The sequence below is a fragment of the Squalius cephalus genome, assembly GCF_949319135.1.
Source record: "Squalius cephalus genome assembly, chromosome: 23".
Taxonomy (NCBI): Eukaryota; Metazoa; Chordata; class Actinopteri; order Cypriniformes; family Leuciscidae; genus Squalius; species Squalius cephalus.
This window is the reverse complement of record NC_137144.1, coordinates 23,115,011-23,129,517: the sequence shown is the minus strand read 5'-3', so window position 1 is coordinate 23,129,517 and position 14,507 is coordinate 23,115,011. Positions and strand designations below refer to the sequence as shown.

The window sequence follows — 14,507 nt, the reverse complement described above, 5'->3', positions numbered from 1 at the left end:
AAGCCGCCTCCTGCACCTTCTGCCCCGTGGAACCAGGTAAGTGTTGCTCAGCACACTCAGATTCCGCTACGGGTCGCCTCCCAGAGAGAGCATCCCGAGCCGTTCCACCTCGCTTCCCCACTCCGGGTACGCCTACGGTCCCTTTGGTTCCGCTTGTACGGTCTCTGAGAGCCTGGTTAGCGTTCTCGCTGACTCATTCGGACCATCAGGCTCGGCTAAGCCCGGTATCCCCCCTAGTTTCGGGCCATCCACTCCACTACAGTGAGAGCAGCCGATGCCCATGTCTTGCGCGTGGAGATCGCGGTCCTACTGGCGAAGGACGTGATAGAGCCGGTCCCTCCAGCCAATATGAGGTCAGGACACTACAGTCCCTACTTCATTGTACCCAAGAAAGGTGGTGGGTTACAACCGATCTTGGATGTGTGAGTTTTGAATATATATATATCTTTATTTAAATGTTTAAATGTATTATTTAAAACATCATAGATTTTAAATGATTAAATTCACTTTTAGTTTAATATTCTAAGCTAATGAGGGAACTTGTTTTCATCCATTCTGGTACTGCAGCACACAGTTTCTTTTTTTTTGGTAGTATTATGTGCAAAATTATGTTATTAGTACTAGATTTGATTAAATATTAAAGGGGTGGTTGATTATGATTTGACTTTTCTAACTTTAGTTAGTGTGTAATGTTGCTGTTTGTGCATAAACAACATCTGCAAAGTTACAACGCTCAAAGTTCAAAGCAAAGGGAGATATTTGCTTTTAAAGAAATTGTTTTTTAAGGACTACAACAAACAGCTGGTAGAGACTACACCACATTCCTCCCGGGTTAGTGACATCACCAACCCTAAAATTTACATAAACCCCACCCCCGGAACACGATTTATAGATTATCATGACAAGCTACATAAATTCATCAACTTAACATTCAGAAATGTTGTCTACATGTTGTCACTTCTTGAGTCTCTCAATCTTTGTCTGACTTCGGTTTGAACATAAAAGGCAAAAAGTTGTTTTAAATTTTCAGTGCATGTGTGTGTGAGGTTCTACTAACACAAGAGCTCTTGAAGCTCCGCCCACTGTGCCAGGATCAGCAGCTCATTTGCATTTAAAGGAACACACACAAAACGGTGCGTTTTTGCTCACCCTCAAAAAGTGACAATTTTAACATGCTATATAAAAATATCTGTGGGGTATTTTGAGCTAAAACTTCACACACACAATCTGGGGACATCTGAGATTATTTTACATCTTGCGAAAAGGCCATGATACCACCCCTTTAACATTGAAATGCTACCTATTGCAATACAATAGTCATATTCAAGCAACATTCTTTACATATTTTGCTCTTCTACCTGCACTCATTTCCGTCATTGGTATAAGAAGCAGAGGGTGGTAATAGATGAGAAATGTAAGTTTTATACCATCATGCTGATACATTTTTTTCAGACATTTGGCAATCCGATAAACCATTGTATAAAACACACTTAAAATTTAAAACCTAACAAAATACTTTTAAATATATTTATTTAAAATAAATGAAAATTTTAAAAAGTCTGTATACTATTTGGGATCAGTGTAAGAAAATGTTTTCTTTAGTTTATATATACAGTGCTATGCATAAGTTTAGACACCCATGCTAAAGTTGACTAAAAAGAGGAATAAAAAATCATCTTTTGGAAATTGAACTTAATGCCTTCATTTAAAAAATTAGGAAAAATCCAACCTTTAAGGACACCAATTTTCTTTGTGAATGAATAATGTATCGTAAATAAATAAATGTTCTTCCTTAAAATACAGGGTGCATAAGTTTGGACACCCCTATGTTAAATTCCCATAGAGGCAGGCAGATTTTTATTTTTAAATCTTTTTTTTAATTATTTTTTTAGGATACTATGCATCCTGATAAAGTTTCCTTGGCCTTTGGAATTAAAATAGCCCCACATCATCACATAGCCTTCACCATACCTAGAGATTGGCATGGAGTACTTTCCATAAGATCATCTCTCAATGCAAATCAAACTAGCTATTAGGCTAACTGAAATAAAACCATGCCAATCTCTAGGTATGGTGAATGCTATGTGATGATGTGGGGCTATTTTAATTCCAAAGGCCAAGGGAACTTTATCAGGATGCATAGTATCCTAAAAAAATAAAATAAATAAATAAATAAAAAATAAAAATCTGCCTGCCTCTATGGGAATTTAACATAGGGGTGTCCAAACTTATGCACCCTGTATTTTAAGGAAGAACATTTATTTATTTACGATACATTATTCATTCACAAAGAAAATTGGTGTCCTTAAAGGTTGGATTTTTCCTAATTTTTTAAATTAAGGCATTAAGTTCAATTTCCAAAAGATGATTTTTTATTCCTCTTTTTAGTCAACTTTAGCATGGGTGTCTAAATTTATGCATAGCACTGTATATATATATATATATATATATATATATATATATATATATATATATATATTTATTATTATTATTATTATTATTATTTATTAAAAATGTCTAAAAGAACACCCTTTACTGATTTCCCTGAGAACATATAATTGCAGTATGTGTTACCTACCAGTGTGTATCTAGTATCTAGTGTGTATTTGTATCTAGTACCTTAAACTAACTTTTTTTGTTATTATAAAAGTATATTATTATTATTATTATGTTATAACTTATTCGATTTTTGTGCTATTGTCTATTGAATGTGCTATTAAATGTCAGAATTTTCACACTGTGTTGTTCTAATAAAAAAAAAAAAAAATTTAATTACTTTTTTTTTTTTTGTATTTTGCAGTGAGCGGAGATGAGCGGTCTACAATGTCTAGAAGCTCTGCTTACAGTTCAAACATATCAGAAGCAGAATACATCAGTTTTCAAAGTACATCAAATTATCTTTTTCAATAGTGATTGGCATCATAATTCAAATGACTGGTAAACCTTTGCACAGAAAAATAATTAAGATATTATTAAATATCAAGGAAAAAGCAGTGTTTCCTTTTGAAATGTAAATATATTAATCATTACAAGACCAAATGCTTCAGCACAACATGATTCAGTTGAACACTCAATTGCAAAGTCAGCATACAGCATGCTATTTATAGAGTACTAATTTCCACGATAGTGAATCGTGTCTAAAATGTTTTTGGTCAGTATTTTAAGAAAAAGCACAAATGCTGGTGATTTTATAGCTTTACATTGCACATAACGAGTAAACCTCTATCACCATAAAACCGTAAAAATGCCTTAACCAAATCAGATGCCTTAATAATGTTTGTGTATTTAATAACATTGCTCTGTTCAAACGTTTTGCTAGAGCATTCTAACCCCAACATACACAGTACATATGAATAAATGTTGATTATATTGTAGCTGCTGTCAATTTTGTAAATATATAAAGTAATACATAATTAAGTTTTTAAAGTTAAAATAAAGTTTTTAATTCAGTAATTACAATTGACATTAATAATAATTTTGAAAAATGCTTAAAATAATGTGGACTCGTATAACTTTTTTAAAAACAAGTGCCATATTTCAGTTAAAGAAATTAAGAATATTGTATTGTCATGAATTCAGTCTCTGTCAAAATACTGTCTCTGTTCAGAAATCAGGGAACTTGGTGTAACTGTATGATGTAAAGTCTCCAAATATAGTGTTTTTAAATACATTTTATTTAATAAGTGCAGTAACCAATCAGTTAGATCTCTCTTTGTTAATATCTCCATCAAAACTTGTAAATATGTTTGACTCATATTTGTGTGGGAACATTTCTGAGGAGTTCTTAACTGTTATTGTGTAACAAATAAAATTAAAGAGATGTCATTTAAAATTTCTCACCAAAAAAACACTAGAGCGTTTTCATGAAGACAGATTACGAATGCTTTTTTGTAAGTGGAAAAAAAGAGTCTATTGTGCATTTAAATTTTGAATGTCCCTGTTTTTTTTTTTTTTTAATTCCTACCTGATTAATAAATTGTTTGTTTTGACAGATCTGTCAGTTGTTCCTTTGACATCAATTCACTTCACATCTACTCATTTACCCCCACCCCAACAGTGACCGGAGATGAGAAGTTCAGCTTACGGTTCAGTCGGATTGATATCAGGATAATTTGTAGCTCATTACATTCAATTGTCTCTCACAGCTCAGGATTCAAGTCTTTGTGCTCCATTCCTGAGCCTGTGGGACATTCAGAAATCAAAGGTGCACATGACATGCCCAAGATCTCAAAATTTAAGAATGAAGAGGATGCTGTATAATATTGACATCAAAATGTTTTTTATGTTTTAAATGACTGTATTAAAAAATCCAAACCAAACTGTCAAGTATTAGGCTATACTTCTCAGGGTAACTGCTTTCATTTACATAAAATATTTTACATCTTTTGTCATTAAAATCAAATAATTTGAAAAGGTGTGTATTCCTCTATATAACCAACTTAAAACTTATAGAATATATGCATGCATAATGTTTTTGCAATAAATAAACTAATAAAAACATCATGTCATTGTTTTAACTCTTGAGTCATGTTTTGGTTACTGTATTAACTTAAACTCTAAGACCTGATATTCAAAGTCATTCAAACTTGGGATAGTTTGCAACAATTGTCCAAGGTCATTATAAAATGACAAAGCAACTATCCACACTGAATGAACATATGAAAGATCTTAGTATTTGGTTTTATATTTCTCATGGCGATACTGATAAAGTTTTTACATTAAACTACTGCATACAAATATTTAAGATATTTATAAAGACCAAGAAAAAAAAGTGTTCCTGTCTCTTTTTAGCTTTACAGCAATATTTCATTGTCAGACACTCTAAAGGCATCAGACATATTAGAGGTAAACATAACTGAGGTCCTAAAAATTACAAACCCATTTTAACCCACAAAACACATAGCTATAAACTAACAAATACAGTGAAATGTGTTTAAAATTAATCTCTTAAAGGAACACTCCACCGTTTTTTGAAATAGGGCTTATTCACTTTCTTTCCTACATTTAGATAGGTGGGCAAATGCATTTTTGTAGCAGTGCTTCGCCTGTGCTTCCCCCTAATATAGTCCCAAGTTAATAACTGCATAGGAAATTGCCTAGTGTTAATCTGCATCGCTATTTGTACTTGTTGTGAATATGCAGGCCACAAGAAGTAATTAGGTGTTTTTTTGTTTTTTTTATATCACTTTTACTCAGGACATGCTAGCTGGCAACAAAGGATTCCATTCATTATGCTAAGCTAAGGTAGCGCCGACCCTGTCAAACTAAAACAATGCATGCACTGAGACAAAAATGCATTTGCCCACCTATCTAAATGTAGGAAAGAAAGTGAATAAGCCCTATTTCAAAAAACGGTGGAGTGTTCCTTTAAGTGAAATCCTTTAAAGTTTACAGTGATACAGCAAGTGTAATCAATCATCCCAGAAAACGTGACCATATAAATACAATCCAAGGCTTTATATCGAAGCAGATTGATTCTATTTGTTCTGTAGGATCCGTGATGACATCACTGGTGTGTTTTTACACTCGCGTCAGGAAGCTCAGATTGAGGCTGCTGGGGAGCTGGATGGTCTCGAGGGCCACAGATGAAGGATTGAAGGGGAAAGTGACTGAGAAAATGATCTTAGCGTCCATCAGTAACTGAGAAGACTACTTACGATCCTTTAATAAATTCTGTGGAGAGGAGGGAGAAGTGTTTAACCATGAAAAAAAAAATCAAACAATATCTGCTTTAAAAACATTGAAAAAATGACTCTGAAAGCGGAGAATTTTCACAATCTGTCCCAGAGAGACACAGTACATCAGAACTCAACTCAGTTTCATTTGGAAGGCTCCATTCACCACACACACACATCCTGGCTCTTCTTGATCTGCAGAAGCTGAGCCGCCTGAATCAGAGGCTCCAGAGACTCACGAGCTCCACTGCCCTGAAGATCTTTATCCAGCAACCACTCCTCCAGCTGACACACATTATACCTGATGTGAAGGGGTAAATTTTTTTTGACATATTAAATATATAAATACACCAGAGAAATGCGGTTGCATTTTTAAAAAATTATATATAAAATATTTTTTAACCATCAAATTACAGTCTACAATCAAATTATTATAAACAATGACAGAAATAAAAAATAATAGAAAACTACTAAATGATATTCCAGCATTTCATAATAATTGTTTAAATTAAAAACTGTTAATTCTTTTTTTTTAAGTTAATGCAAAAAAAAAAAAAAAACTTTTCATTTTGTTATCCCAGCATGATCTAAGAATGGTTTGTTAAATCTTAATAATTTCCTGTCATGTCAAAATACAAGTTATATACACAAACTAAACTAAAAACAGACATCTACATATACTACACTGTGGTATAAATCAGATTTTTAAAAATTATGATATTTTTTTTCAAACTTGACTGATGAAGGTCTTGTGGCCTCTAGTGGTCAGTACTAGTCAAGTCAAGTCAAGTCATCTTCATTTATATAGCGCTTTTAACAATGTAGATTGTTTCAAAGCAGCTTTACAGAGATAAGCGTATAATTTAAGGTAACAGAGATTGTTTCGGCTTTACAGCAGAGTTAAGTTATTTCCATCTGAAGTTAGTTTTGATTGATTTGCTTCCGTCGCAATGATCATTTGTTATTAAATTAGGGGCCGCTAAGACGACACCAATCCCTCTACACAGACTTTAAACGCGAATCTGTGAGAAACGTTGTGGCGTTCACATGAGCATTTAGAATGAGTTCTATAGTTATGTGCGTTTGAATATATGCAGGTTTGGAATTCCCTACAAGCCAAGCCTAAACAAAGTACTTGTCTTTCCCTATAAATTTTGATAAAGAATTTTATTTTATTTTGTTGCTTTGGGGTAGGAACGCGAAACGGATTTTCCCGACAACGCCTTATCTGTAGAGTGGTAGTGGGATCCTCCATAGGGAGAGACTAGTTGGCACTTCAGCACTGCGTTGTCATCGGGTCCAGGCGAAGGTCCTTCGTCAGATCTGGATACGGGCCTGGATCCGGCAGGCTGCGGGAAAACCTCGGGATAAACACAGACACTAAAATTAGCGTAGATGCCATTCTTCTCATGATGTAACGAGTACATCAGGATTTTTGGGAAGTGTTCCCGGTTCCGGCTGACCTAATCTATGCAGCCTAACATTAAATTATAGAAGTCTATAATGTATTATGTGAAAGCTAGGTCAAAGAGATGTGTCTTTAATCTGGCTTTGAACTGACAGAGTGTGTCTGCTTCCCGGACAATGGTAGGAAGACTGTTCCAGAGTTTTGGTGCTAAATAGGAAAAGGATCTACCGCCAGCAGTCGATTTTGATATTCTAGGTATTATCAACTGGCCGGAATTTTGAGATCGCAATAGACGTGACGGACTATAATGCGTTAAGAGCTCGCTCAAGTACTGCGGAGCTAAACCATTTAGTGCTTTGTAAGTGATCAGCAATATTTTAAAATTGATGCGATGTTTAATAGGGAGCCAATGCAGTTTTGACAGAACCGGGCTAATATGGTCATACTTCCTGGTTCTGGTAAGAACTCGAGCTGCTGCGTTTTGAACCAGCTGTAATTTGTTTATTAAGCGTGCAGGACAACCACCCAGTAGAGCATTACAATAATCTAGCCTTGAGGTCATGAACGCATGAACTAATTGTTCCGCATTTGTCAATGAGAGCATATGGCGTAATTTAGATATATTTTTACGATGGAAAAATGCAGTTTTACAGATACTAGACACGTGACTTACTAGGGGTGTTCGATTCCGGATCTTTCGGAGTCGACTCTGATTCCCAACGTAGGACTCGATAGAATCGACTCCATTTGATCCATTTACTTTAAAGGGGGGGGGGGGGGGGTGAAACACTCAGTCAATCTCATGTTAATATTGAGTACCTATAGAGTAGTATTGCATCCTTCATATCTCCAAAAAGTCTTTAGTTTTATTATATTTATAAAAGAAAGATAGGCAGTTCCGAGTCTTTCCGGAAAAAAACGAGCGGCTGGAGGCGTGCCGTGTGGGCGGAGCTAAAGAATCACGAGCGTGTGTGGTTTTACAATAAACAAACAGACACCTACAGTGGCCAGCTAAACAAATGTATTTACACACACCATACATTGCATGCTCCATAGATACATTAACTATACGTGATCATGTTGTTTACTTGCTGTGCTTACGCACCGATAGCTAACAACACACAGACATTTGAAGCAGTTTTACTCACCGCCTGCGGTTCCAACGCACGACCGTGAACCTTTATCGTTGGGACTGCTCCATCCTTAAGCATTAGACGATCTGCAAATCTGGCGTCGAACTGGGCCTTGTTTATAAAACAATCATCGTCGAAATGCAGGGAACAAACAAGAACACTTGCACAACTCCGTTGATGCTCTGTTTAAACAAACTCCATCCACTGGTCTCTTAACGCTGGGTTCTTTGGGAATCTGTGCAGGGTTATCTTGTCATGGCAACCAAAAACACACTTCTTTTGGTGAAATTGTTTATTTCTTTAAGTCCTTTGACTGGAGCGCAGCCGATGACTTCCCTTTAAAGCCAAGCTCAGCGCTTTGATGGGCGTACTGCTTTCGCTTTCTCGCTCTGGTCTACGGGTGCACGCGCGCCCTTCCGGGAGAAGTGCCCTTAGGACCAAGCGGCAACCTCCCCGTCTCTCTTTTGAAACCAACACGGAAGTGAGTTAAACTGCAATTCGTTGACTGGCCGCTTGAGGCTGGTGTCCAAAAGTGAGTCAAATCTGTATCTCCCCCATGTTAAAATGCCAAATTTTACAGCAGAAAAAAACGTTTACAGCCTGGTGTCTGTATATGGCTTTGGTCTATACAGCTAATTTTGCCCTTCATAACAACTGTGAGGGGGGTGATTTTTTTTATAACTCAACCGTTTAAATTATATTAAGCCTTAAAATTTCTGCATAATTAAGGGTGTCCACTTTTGAGTGACAGGTGGATTCCTGCTGCTGTGGTCATTAGTCATCATTAGCCGTTTGTCTGCTGTCTGTTAGCCGTCACGTTACCTCAGCTAATTGTCTGACTGTAAAAATAAATAAATTCGGGAGTGACGCGCTACCAAGATGGTGACGGTCGGCCACGCCCACTTTAGGCTTCAAAAACGGTCTTCAGAAACCTACGGGTGATGTCACGGACACTACGTCCATATTTTTTTACAGTCTATGCTTAGGACCCATATAAGGAAATTCCACCCCATCTGACGTCACACAGGCCCATACTCGAAAAAAACTTTCCGAAACTTGTGACAAACCGGAAAGAGTATTTTTGGCACAGAAATACTCCATCAAACGTCAGGGTTGCCAACTCTCACACATCTGACTTGACACTCACGCTTTCAGCATCAATCTCACGCTCTCACGCACACACAAGAAATGTCACGCCAAAATCCATTTTTCTCCCCTCTCAATCCGTTAATTTTCTGTTGATGACTATACTAGACCACAGCGTATTAATGACAGGAGAAGAGTTTAAGGCCCACAGCTGTAACATCTGCCTACAACGTTCTCACTACAGTATTCTCTGATCGTTGATTTGCTGAAAACCATGCACCTGTTACGTCAGTTGCGTGTGAGAAGTTCAGAGAGAGTTCGGAGCATAGGTTCGGAGTCGGAGCCACTGATGCGTGTTTGAAAGTTTGGATGACAATCAAGGTAAGCAGATAATAAAATGGTGTGCCTTGCACTACAGACGTAGCCTTGCCTAATCAATCTGTGTGCCGAGAGTAGCCTACAGACTTCAACTATAGTTGAGAACTGAGTTGTCTGATGTGCGTTATGTGGGCTAGCTAATTACTCAATAAAAATAGGCTCATGGAAATTACGTCGGGCAAGTGGCATTTTAAAATTCCCCAAATTATCAAAGGTTACCCAGATTGTGTTGAGCCTGCCACACTCAAATGCCGCTGTCATCTTAGGCGTAGTCGGCGTGTCGCAGACACATGAAGAGAATATAAGCAGGCAGGCCTGGGATCAGATTCACCGCCACACCTCGGGGTTTGAGCTCTGGTAGATAAACAGCATGATCAAAAGACTGAAAGTTACTCTGTCCAGTGGAATACAAACTATAGAGTCAAAGGAAGAGTTCTTCTTTCCTTTTATCTTTGCATTGATGAAGCAAAGTAAAAAATCTAAACACGTTTGTGTTTTTTAGTGATATTCTACATGTTTATGATGTTCGTATCACCTGTGATGAGTATCTTGAACAGTTTGTTCTCGTCTTCTCTCCTGTACTCCAGCATGCCCTGGAAATCCCTTTCTTTCCGAACGATACTGGCCGTGCGACCGCTCTCGCCGACCACGTTCCCTGGAGTGGACTGCTCGAAATGAACATCTGCTGCCACCAAAAAATAAATAAATAAATAAATAAATATATATACATATATATTCCACATAAAAATCATCCTGGAATACCCCAAAAGTAATTCAAATGTAGGCACAATCTGTCTACAAAACTAATTCAGTCTAATCAAATCTTGACTGATAGTATTGATTTTATGTATTCAAAATAAAAAATATTTACCCTTAGGCTCCCCAAACTTTTTTCATATATATTTTCAGGTGTTTCTTTAGTTCTTTTGCTGATCATTTTGTCCCATTTTCCCGTCTGCTCCAACATTTCCCATAATTGACAGAAATCATTTTAATACAGAAGAATATTTATTATGATCACTGATTGTTGTCAGTACATGTATATGTGTCAGTGTGAGTGTGTGCACACCATGTTTTGTTGCGTGAGGCGACTGATCTCGTGCTGCAGGCTTGCTTGTATTCGAGCGTCGTGCGGAAGCTGCAAGCTGTCTGACATCATCTGCTGCTGCTGGTCAAGCTCCGCCTTTAACCGCTGAAGCTCCGCCCTCAAACCCTCCACCTCCTTCTCATGGGACTGTCCCTGAGTCTGCAACTGAGATGCCAGAATCCTGCAGTGAAAGATGTATTTAAATATTACTCACAAGATATACACTAAAAAGAATGTTAATGTTCACTAAAACATTTTTACCATTTCCTTTTACACAAATTATATTTCCATCAATATTCAACAAAATGATTGTTTTAATTGTCATGCAGAGTTTATACAATTTTCCTTAATAGCAGCTTTTAGCCCCTTTGTTTCCTAAATATGAAATAAAGAATAAAAACTTTTTGTATGGTGTGTAGTGTATAGTGTGCTAGTGTGTAGGACAAAGATTAAGTCGAAATCTATTTTTTTCACCTGTTAGTTTCCTTCAGGCTCTCATAAGCCATCCAGTGCTCTCCATCCTCATTCAGCTCATGAAGGTCCAAAGTCGGGGATCTGAGAGAGAAAGAGACATGAGTGACTTCCATTATAAGGAATCCTGCAAGTTACAGTGTGAACATACGGTAAATAAAAATGTATGAAATATAAAAGCTGATTTACCTGCTTGAGTCACCTGAATCTCCTTCACTTCCTGTTTCCTGAAAAGAGAAAGAATTTACTTTTCGATATACGAGAGACGGCAAATTATGATGTTAATGCACAATTTACTTTTCGATATACGAGAGACGGCAAATTATGATGTTAATGCACATTTAATGAAACATCCTGTTCCAGATTTGCACTGGATCTCCACCAGGCGTTACATGTGCGGCACTGACATGATCCTGAATATTCCAACACGACAGCGTGAGCTAACATTATACAATCACACATCCAATGCGCAAACAGATTTTTTCTGATTGTGATATATAAAGTCACAATTAGCTTTTTTATTTTTTACACACAGACAAATCAACAGTGTACAGCTTCAAAACCACTTCAGCAAGGAGTTTTTACTGTTGAATTTGATCAATATCTTCACCCCTTTTCTTTACAGTGTTTTCATGGGACGGGTTCTCTGGGGTTCAGGTTGTGGCGTTGCCAGGTGACGCTTGTTTTGCTCTTAATCATGGCCTATATCTCACAGATGCAGAGGTGCGTTATTCAAAGTTAGGGTTCATTTGTTTTTTAATTGTGCATTTGTTTCATTTTCTGAGAAATTTTTAATTATTGCTTTTACAGAACAGAGTATGTAACATCATCTATAAGGGCTCAAAGGAGAAGATCAGCCTTGACGCACTCCCTGATGGGAAAGTACCCATGGTATGAAATTAATTTGATGGTGCCTATATTTGTCACTAAAAACATTTTGACTCACAGCTCATAGTCATACTTTTGTTTTACATGACTGTTTTCCAGCCTTTATTTTATCATGAGAATTAAACAGGCTAGTTTTGGTACTGTACCTTTAAGACTTTTAAAATGAATTTGGTTATGATCGGCTAACTGGTAAAAATAGTTTTATATTTCTTAAAAGAAGTCTCTTATGCTTACAAAGGCTGCATTTATTTGATCAAAATACTGTAAAAAAATGCTAACTTTCTGAAATAATAGTAATGCAATTCAAAATAACAGTTTTCTATCTGAATACAGTGCCCTCCACAATTAATGGCACCCCTGGTAAATATGATCAAAGCTGGCTGTAAAAAGTAAATCTGCATCGTTTATCCTTTTGATCTTTCATTAAAAAAATGTGCAAAATTCTAACCTTTCATTTAAGTAAAAGAATTGAATGTGGGGGGGAAATCACATTATGAAATAAATGTTTTTCTCCAAAACACGTTGGCCACGTGTTTACTGCAATGATGTCTCCTATGCTCCAGCAGGAGCTCTGTTTTCTCTGGCTAATCTTCTCCACTGTCACAGCAGTGATGTCTCCTATGCTCCAGCAGGAGCTCTGTTTTCTCTGGCTAATCTTCTCCACTGTCACAGCAGTGATGTCTCCTCTGCTCCAGCAGGAGCTCTGTTTCTCTGGCTAATTTTTTCTACTGCCTCAGCAGTGATGTCTATTCATAATGTATATTTTCGTAACTCGCCTGTTAAAACCCCTACGCAATTCATCTTTCTGTCCAGCCTCTTTCTCTGTTCCAGGGGACGTTGCACACTTCCGTTTCCTCTTTCTCCGTCCAGCGAGCATTGGTCTCCCAGCGGATGCAGTGAGAAGAGAAAACCTCCCAGTCAAGCACTCATTTTCCTCTTTCCTGTTCTTCTTTCGTCCAACGAGCATTCGTCTCTCAACTGACACAGTGAGAACTTCCCGGTAGAGCACTTACATTATCTCTTCCGTCCAACGAGCATTGGTCTCACAGAGGACGCAGTGAGAAAATATCCCGGTCAAGTACTCATTTTTCTCTTTTTTTCCTGTTTCCTCTTTCTGTCCAGCGAGCATTTGGTCTCACAGCTGATGCAGCGAGAACTTTACCGGTAGAGCACTTACGTTTTCTCTTCCGTCCAGCGAGCATTGGTCTCACAGCGGACGCAGTGAGAAGAGAAAACCTCCCGGTCAAGCACTCATTTTCCTCTTTCCTTTTCTTCTTTCGTCCAGCGAGCATTGGTCTCACAACTGACACAGTGAGAACTTCCCGGTAGAGCATTTACATTTTCTCTTCCATCCAGCGAGCATTGGTCTCAGCGGACGCAGTGAGAAAATATCCCGGTCAAGTACTCAATTTTTTCTTTTTCCTGTTTCCTCTTTCTGTCCAGCGAGCATTGGTCTCACAGCGGAGAAAGAAAGGTGCAAAACTCTCCTGTTCGGTCGTTCCAAATTACAACTGCTCCTCATTCGCAGGCCAGCAGGGCCTGTCAGTCTGGCACAGTGAGCCGCCATCACGGGCCCTCCTGGCCAAGCATCCAGGCCCCTTCTTGAGATTCCAGCCCGCCTAACTTGGCACTCATTCGGGGTTTTTTTTGTCCGGCGGCTGTCCTCTGCTCTTTAGCCTTTTGGGGGGAGTACTCTGGGTTCGGGCCAAACTCCGAGCTCGGAGCCCTCCCTCCGGACAGCACGCCAAATACGCATTAAACTTTACCCCCTCAAATTATATGTAAGTGTGAACTCGTGAAAAGATCAGAGAATAAATAGTTATGCGTATTTGGCGTGTTGTCCGGGTGGAGGGCTCTGAGCTCGGAAATTGGGCCCGAACCCAGAGTACTCCCCCCGTATCTCTTGGTTAGGAAGATAACTAGGCAAGTGTGAGGAAATGGGGTGGTGGAGGGATGCTGAAAACTGTCGAGGATAATGGGTGAGTTGACTGTGTGTATTTATAGGCCTTTAATCATGCTGATTGAGTGGACCTGTTGAGTGGACCTGTTGATTACTGATTGCTGACAGCTGGTTGGAATGACTTGATTGTTTGATCATTAGAACGTGTTCCTCCCGAACTTTGTTAATAAAACATCATTTCACGAGTTCACAATTACAAATGATCAGAGAATAAATAGTTATGCGTATTTGGCGTGCTGTCCAGGTGGAGGGCTCTGAGCTCGGAAATTGGGCCCGAACCCAGAGTACTCCCCCCGTATCTCTTGGTTAGGAAGATAACTAGGCAAGTGTGAGGAGATGGGGTGGTGGAGGGATGCTGAAAACTGTCGAGGATAATGGGTGAGTTGACTGTGTGTATTTATAGGCCTTTAATCATGCTGAT

The 14,507-nt window shown here is 38.2% G+C and overlaps 1 protein-coding gene and 2 long non-coding RNA genes across 3 annotated transcripts in view; 2 read left to right on the top strand and 1 right to left on the bottom strand.

Annotated features, from left to right (window-relative positions):
* LOC307151669 (uncharacterized protein) overlaps positions 1-14,507 on the top strand; it is a 125,583-nt gene that overhangs the window by 74,752 nt on the left and 36,324 nt on the right. The gene's annotated exons all lie outside the window — the stretch shown is intronic.
* LOC307151374 lies at positions 10,764-11,467 on the bottom strand. The gene is made up of 3 exons (XR_013819873.1): positions 11,428-11,467; positions 11,242-11,322; positions 10,764-10,948 (listed from the first exon to the last, which is right to left on the bottom strand). It is a non-coding gene; the product is annotated as an uncharacterized lncRNA (long non-coding RNA).
* On the top strand, positions 11,632-12,125 carry LOC307151373. Its single transcript, XR_013819872.1, has 3 exons — positions 11,632-11,673; positions 11,864-11,961; positions 12,049-12,125. It is a non-coding gene; the product is annotated as an uncharacterized lncRNA (long non-coding RNA).